Consider the following 7,182-nt stretch of genomic DNA (forward strand, 5'->3'; position numbering starts at 1 on the left):
GAAAAATATGGAGACAAAACACATTCCTGATGCACTCCTTTCACAATTTTGAGCCATGTAGTGTTTCTTTGCTTTGTTCTGATGACTGCTTTCTGGTACCAATAAGTGTTTCATATGAGGTATTCTGGAATTCTCATTCTTTTCAATGTCAGCCATCATTTGTTGTGATGCACACAGTTCAATGCCTTTGCATAGTCAATGGAACTCAGACATTCCTCTGGATTCTTTGCTCTTAGCCAATACCCATCTGATATTGGCTATGATGTCCCTAGTGCCATAGCCTCTTATGAACCCAGCTTGTATTGTGTAGTTGTCAGTTTACGTACTGTCCCATTAAGGAAGTTAAGGAACTCAACAGAAGATTTCAAATGGCAGCTTGGGAAGATAACACAAAGTATTATAATGAAATGTGCAAAAAGCTGGAATCAGGAAATCACAAAAGATGAACTTGTGCAGGATTTCTTAAGCTGAAAGCAATAAAGAACAAATTCAAGCCTCAAGTGGCAACACACTAAGATGTTATAGGCAGAATATTGATTGATCAAGGAATTATCAGTAGAATATGGAGCTCCATGGTGGCCATGGAGGCACTCACTGCCCGCCTGTTCTTGGTGCTGCTGCTGCTCGGGGCTTTGGCCCCGGCAATGATCAGCACCTCCTCGGAAGTACTGCCGCTGGTCAACGAGGACGTGAAGCGCCGGGTGGACTTGAGCAGCCACCTGGCCAAGGTTACAGCCGAAGCAGTCCTGGCTAACCCGAGCCGTGGCTCCACATCCCGCACCTCCTTCTTCCTGCTGGCTCTGGAACCTGAACTCGAGGCCCAGCTGGCTCACCTCGGGGTGCAGGTAAAAGGAGAAGATGAGGAAGAGAACAATTTAGAAATACGAGAAACCAAAATTGAAGGTAAAAGTGGGAAATTCTTCATGGTCAAGCTCCCGTTTGCTCTTGATCCTGGGGCCAAGATTTCTGTCGTTGTGGAAACAGTCTGTACTCATGTCCTTCAGCCTTATCCAACACAGATCACTCAGTCAGAGAAACAGTTTATAGTGTTTGAGGGGAACCATTATTTCTACTCTCCCTATCCAACAAAGACACACACTTTGCATGTGAAACTTGCCTCCTGGAACGTGGAGAACTACAGCAAGCTGGGAAACCCTATGCGCTCTGCACTATGAGAACAATAGTCCTTTCTTGACCATCACCAGCATGACATGTGTCATTGAAGTTTCCCATTGGGTTAACATTGCTTTAGAAGAAAATGTGGACTTGAAGCACACTAGTGCTGTGCTTAAAGGGCCCTTTTCATGCTATGATTACCAGAGACAGCCAGATAGTGGGATATCCTCCATCCGTTCGTTTAAGACCATCTTCCCTGCCTCTGCCCAGGATGTTTATTACCGAGAAGAGATTGGCAATGTTTCCACTAGCCACCTCCTCATTTTGGATGATTCTGTGGGGATGGAAATCTGACCTCGCTTCCCTCTCCTTGATGGCTGGAAAACTCATTACATCGTTGGCTACAACCTTCCAAGCTATGAGTATCTGTATAACTTGGGTGACCAGTATGCACTGAAAATGAGGTTTGTGGATCACGTGTTTGATGAGCAAGTGATAGATTGCCTAACAGTGAAGATCATCTTGCCTGAAGGGGCCAAGAACACCCAGACTGATAGTCTCTATGAAATCAGCCGGACCCCAGATGAGCTGCATTATACCTACCTAGACACATTTGGTCATCCTGTGATTGTTGCGTATAAGAAAAATTTGGTAGAACAGCACATTCAGGACATTGTGGTTCACTACACATTCAACAAGTTCCTCATGCTGCAGGAGCCCCTGTTGGTGGTGGCTGCTTTCTACATCTTGTTCTTCACCGTCATCATCTATGTCAGGCTGGATTTTTCCATCACAAAGGATCCAGCTGCTGAAGCGAGGATGAAAGTGGCCTGTATCACAGAGCAGGTCCTGACCTTGGTCAACAAGAGATTAGGCCTCTACCACCACTTTGATGAGACTGTTAATAGGTACAAGCAATCTCGGGATATCTCCACTCTCAACAGCGGCAAGAAGAGCCTGGAGACAGAACACAAAGCCTTGACCAGTGAAATCACATTGCTGTAGTCCAGTCTGAAGACAGAGGGCTCTGACCTCTGTGACAAAGTGAGTGAAATGCAGAAGCTGGATGCCCAGGTCAAGGAACTGGTGCTGAAGTCAGCGGTAGAAGCTGAGCGGCTGGTGGCAGGCAAGCTCAAGAAAGATACATACATTGAGAATAAGAAGCTCATCTCAGGAAACCGGCAGGAGCTGGTCACCAAGATCAACCACATCCTCGATGCTCTGTAGTCTCTGCCTATTGTGCTCTGAGTGGGCCAGGGTGGCTGCATTGGCAGATGGCGAGCAGGGTGGGAATGCTGCCCTCTGCATTTTCCAAAGGCTTTCACAGAGAAGCCCAACCCTACCTGAGACAGCACAGAAGCTTAGTCCTCGTCCCTAAGTCTTTTTTAAAAAATATTTGATAATATCAAAACAAAAAAGCCCACCAAATCTCAACTAAAACAAAACATTTTTATGTTTTGAACAAAATAATTTTCAGTAGTTGATTGGTATTTTTTCTCCCCCCTGGAGCCTAGGATATTTTTTCAGCCATGATTAAAGAAAGCTCCTTCTTTTATACTCTTTTAGTTTCCGTGTTTGTATATTTTGTGAGTTATGTGTGGTTTTTTTTTTTTAAAAAAAACAAATGTGTGTGACCAAATAAAAATAAAACAGGGACTCTGAACAACAACAACAACAACAAAAATAGAATATGGAGGGAGTACACAGAAGCACTGTACCAAAAAGAACTGGCTTACACAGAGGAATTTCATGAAATATCATGTGATCAGAAGGCAATGATAATTTAAGGAGGAAATTCAAGCTGCTCTGAAGGAATTGGCTAAAAACAAAGCTCTGGGAATGGATATATTTCAGTGACAAATGCTGCCCTGGATGTGCTCACCAAGCTGTGCCAAGCAAGCTGGAGGATAGCTACCTGGCCAACTGACTGGAAGAGATCTATATATTTTCCTGGCCTTATCAGGTTCTGTCAAATTAACTCTGACTCACAGTGAACCTATGCACAAAAGAATGAAAACCTTCCCAATCCTGTGCTATTGTCATCATCTTCACCCAACTTTAAGCTCATTGTTCCATTCACCGTGCCAGTCCATCTTACTGAGAATCTTGTTCTCTGACACTCTATCTTTGCAAGCATGATGTCTAGTAATAGGCTCAAAGATGAACTCCCACCAACCTTGCCTCTAGGGTTCTTCCTGGATTCACTTCTTCCAAGGCAGATTATTTTCTCTTTTGGCCATCTACAGGCTACTCAACATTCCTTGCCAGCACTACAATTTAAAGGCACTGGTCGTTAAACTTAACACAGCTCTAAAAAAGATCATGATTCTATCTTGGAAGCAATTGTCTATATCCAATGTTAGAGAAAAAAAAAATCACCGGGCAGTGTAAAAATGTTATAATTTATTCAAAAGGAATTCACAAGGGAGGAGAAAGGAATAAGGGAATGGATGGGAGTACAGTAAGGGGGTGGGGATGGGATGGTGTTCCCTACACTGGAGAGAGGAACCAGAGCTATATGAAGTCTGCTTTGCTGGACACAGAATGGCTAGATTTTTTATTTTTTTAAAAAATTACATATAAGTAAGGACTGAGTGAACCATATACTTTGCTTTTAGTTTAAGCCACTTTGCTGGGGATGTTTTTGTTTTCATAAGGTTGCTTAGAACATGGAAGTTTCAGGAGAATGTGAAGGTGAAGATAAGTCAAGGAAGAGAAATAAGCTTTGTCTATTCAAAGTAAATTAGTAAGTATTGTTCAGTTCCTTGTTTACTTTCCAGGACATACAAGGGTGGGAGGATTTCTTTCTCAAAGTGTCTCAAACAAAACTCAACTCCGGGGGGAGGGCTGGGCGGGGAGAGAAGTGCAGCAGTGAATGAATGGAATTCCAAAGTCTCTGTAAATGTTCATTAAAATTATTAAAAACAAACAAACAAAAACTCAACTCATTGCCATTTTAAGGCAGAACTGACTTTTAAATGATCCTTTAGCAGCTGTAAATCACATGGGAAGAGATTGTCTGTCTTTCTCACTACGAGACTGATAGATTTGAACTGCTAGAAAAGCCCAAAATCTGCTTAGGTAAAATTAAAATTTTACCATGACTTTTAACCAGGAGAGAAACTAGATTTTTAGGACTAACATTCTCCTGCTACATTCCAAGCTCTGATATTTCTGGGCTCCTGAAGAGTTTCACAGATGACCAGCTGTTCAGCTTTGTGGGCAGCTTTCCGATCAGTTGATAGTTTTTTGATTGTGCAATTCAGTGACAGATTGCTGAAGTTTGACTTTTTGGTAACCTGTAGGAGGCATCAGTATAAATAATAAACATTTTTTGTTGTTGCTGCTGTTTAAATATATGTAAAAGGAAGGAACTGAGCAAAAGAAGGTTGACTCTTGAGACATGTTTTGCCCTTAAAATAGTTGTTGTTGAGTACCATCAAGTTAGAACCAACACATAGCTGACCCTCCAGCAGGTTTTCAGAGGCAGTAAATCACATGGGAGGTGACTGCCCATCTCTTTTTTTTGTGAAGCAGCTAGTGCACTCGAACTGAGTACTTTTGTATTGGCAGTGCAATTCCTTACCACTAAGCCACCTGAGATAGTGAGGGCATTAATGAAAAAGTTTTCACAAGTTATTTAATATTGGCCCCTTAATCTAAGAATTAGCTAATTTCCCTCTCTTACACAGATGGAGATTCTGAGAGTTAGAGGTACTTGCTGAGTTACCTAATATTAAGCTTCTAGAAAGCTGAGATTTGAGTCTACATCCATCAAGATGTGCTAAACCTCAGAAATTTACCTTAAGAAACAGTAACAGATTCTTTAAATAAACACATTGATACTAGCCTTGTCCTTTCAAGGTACATTTGATCTTAGAGAGCCAAATTTATTTGAAGATTGAGTGGATGATCACATTACATGATATCATTTTTGTTATTTGCACCAGAGAACAGTCAGACTGAAGGACAAGATGGTGTCTCATTCATCTTTGCTTCCTCTAGCCACGAGTATTGTATTTTCCATTGTCAATCCATCAATTTTTCTCATTTAAAATGATTTATTGGAAAGTAACACATTGATCTGTCATTAGCTGTCTCTAGACAGAGATAGATGGATGTGGTCAAGTCGTCCCTGACTCATGCAATCTTATGCATGAAAGAATGAGATGTTAGCCCATCCTGAGTCATTCTTTATAGTGGCACCATGTCTGAGCACACCATTGTAGCTATTTTGCCAATTCATTTCACTGAGGATTTCTCCGGCCTTTGCTGTCCCGTCACTTTACCTAATGATGCTGACCTGTAGTGATTGACCCCTCTTGCTGATGTAGACAATGGTTGGTTGTAATTCACAAGATTTTCATTGGCTAACTTTTGGAAGCAGGCCCTCAGGTCTTCTTAATTTGTCTTAGGCTGGACGTACCACTGAAATCTGTCTACCATGGTGTTCCTGTTTGCATGTGAAAGGCCAATAACACGGCTTCCAGTATAAGAGCAGCATGCAAGCCACCACCTTATGACAAACTGATGGGTGGTGGGAGACTTCTCTACTTAGCATGAACTTGTTGATCAGATTTTTTATTAGAGTGAAGTACCCTGAAAGAATAGTCAGGAGGAAAAATGAGCTTTGATGGTGAGGTCAAGATTGAGAAAAGTCAAGTTTGCTCAGAAGGATAGGAATAAGGAAACATGGGAGCAGGAAATGTGGAGGGTCAAGGAGTATGATGTTGTTGTTAAGTGCCGTCGAGTCGCTTGCGACTCATAGCGACCCTATGTACAACAACCCTAAACTCTGCTCTGTCCTGTGCCAATCGCACTGTCTCTGACACTCCCATCCCAATTATCCCAGTCACTGAATCAATCCACCTCATAGAGGGCCTTCCTCTCCTGCGCTGTCCCTCCACCCTCCCAAGCATGATATCCCTCTCTAAGGACTGGTCTCTCCTCACAACATGTCCAAAGTATGTTAGACGGAGCCTCAGAATCCTTGCCTCCAAGGAGCCACCCGGTTTAACCCTCTCCAGGACAAATCTGTTTGTTTTCCTAGCAGTCCATGGTATTCTCAATACTCCTCTCCAGCACCACAGCTCAAAGACATCAGTTCTCCTTCTATCCTCCTTGGTAATTGTCCAACTCTCTGATGCATAACAAGTGATTGCGAAGACCATGGCCTGTATCAGACGCACCTTAGTCTCCAGAGAGACACCATTGCTCTTCAGTACTTTGGAGAGGTCCCTAAGCGCAGACTTTCCCATGGCAATGATAGTATTGGAAATTTGATATGCAGGACAGGACCTCAAAAATAGGGCTGAAAGAGAGAAAGTGGAAGCCATTGAGGAATTGGTCTTAACAGCGGCAAGAGTGAAAAGTACTCTGGGAGTAAAATATAATAAAATGTTACATAAAATTATACTTCCTGGAACCACTTAGCACCTTGGAAGAGGTCAGCGTTACCTCATTTGCCTCAGGGAGAGCTGAATATTTTTTCACTTGATTTACCCTGGGATTAACTCCAGCTAAAATAAATCTGGGATTTTTAGAGTCTCAATAAATCTTGTCTTGGTTATCTAGTGCTGCTTTAATGGAAATACTGCAAGTGGGTGACTTTAACAAACAGGGATTTCTTTTCCCAGAGTTTAGGAGACTTGTTGTCATGTGCCATCAAGTCAGAACTGACTCATAGCTGACCCTCCAGTGGGTTTTCAGACGCAGTTAATCACACAGGAGGGGATTGCCCATCCTTCTCCTGATGATGAATTTGAACTATGTGCCCTTGGGATTGCAGCACAGCTTCTAACCACTTAGTTACCAGATATCCCTAGAGCTTCTTAGGAGACTAGACGTCTGACTTCAGAGGGCCGGTTGTAGGGGAAGACTTTCTTTTTCTGTTGAGGAAGGTCTTTGTCTATTTCATCTCTGCTTCTTGGTTCCATGGATATCTCAGTGTGTCGTGGCATCTATCTTACTAATTTCTACTCTGCTCACTTGTTTAACCTCTTTTGTCTCAAATGAGAATGACTCAAGATACACTCTAAACTAATCCTGCCTCATCAACCTATTCTA

The 7,182-nt window shown here is 42.4% G+C and overlaps 1 pseudogene; it reads left to right on the forward strand.

Moving 5' to 3' along the window:
- Positions 1–581: 581 nt before the first annotated feature.
- On the forward strand, positions 582–2,343 carry LOC102877186 (annotated as a pseudogene).
- The last annotated feature ends 4,839 nt before the right edge of the window (positions 2,344–7,182 follow it).

This window comes from Elephantulus edwardii, unplaced genomic scaffold (genome assembly GCF_000299155.1).
Source record: "Elephantulus edwardii isolate Elephantulus edwardi_28Jun2011 unplaced genomic scaffold, EleEdw1.0 scaffold00170, whole genome shotgun sequence".
NCBI lineage: Eukaryota > Metazoa > Chordata > Mammalia > Macroscelidea > Macroscelididae > Elephantulus > Elephantulus edwardii.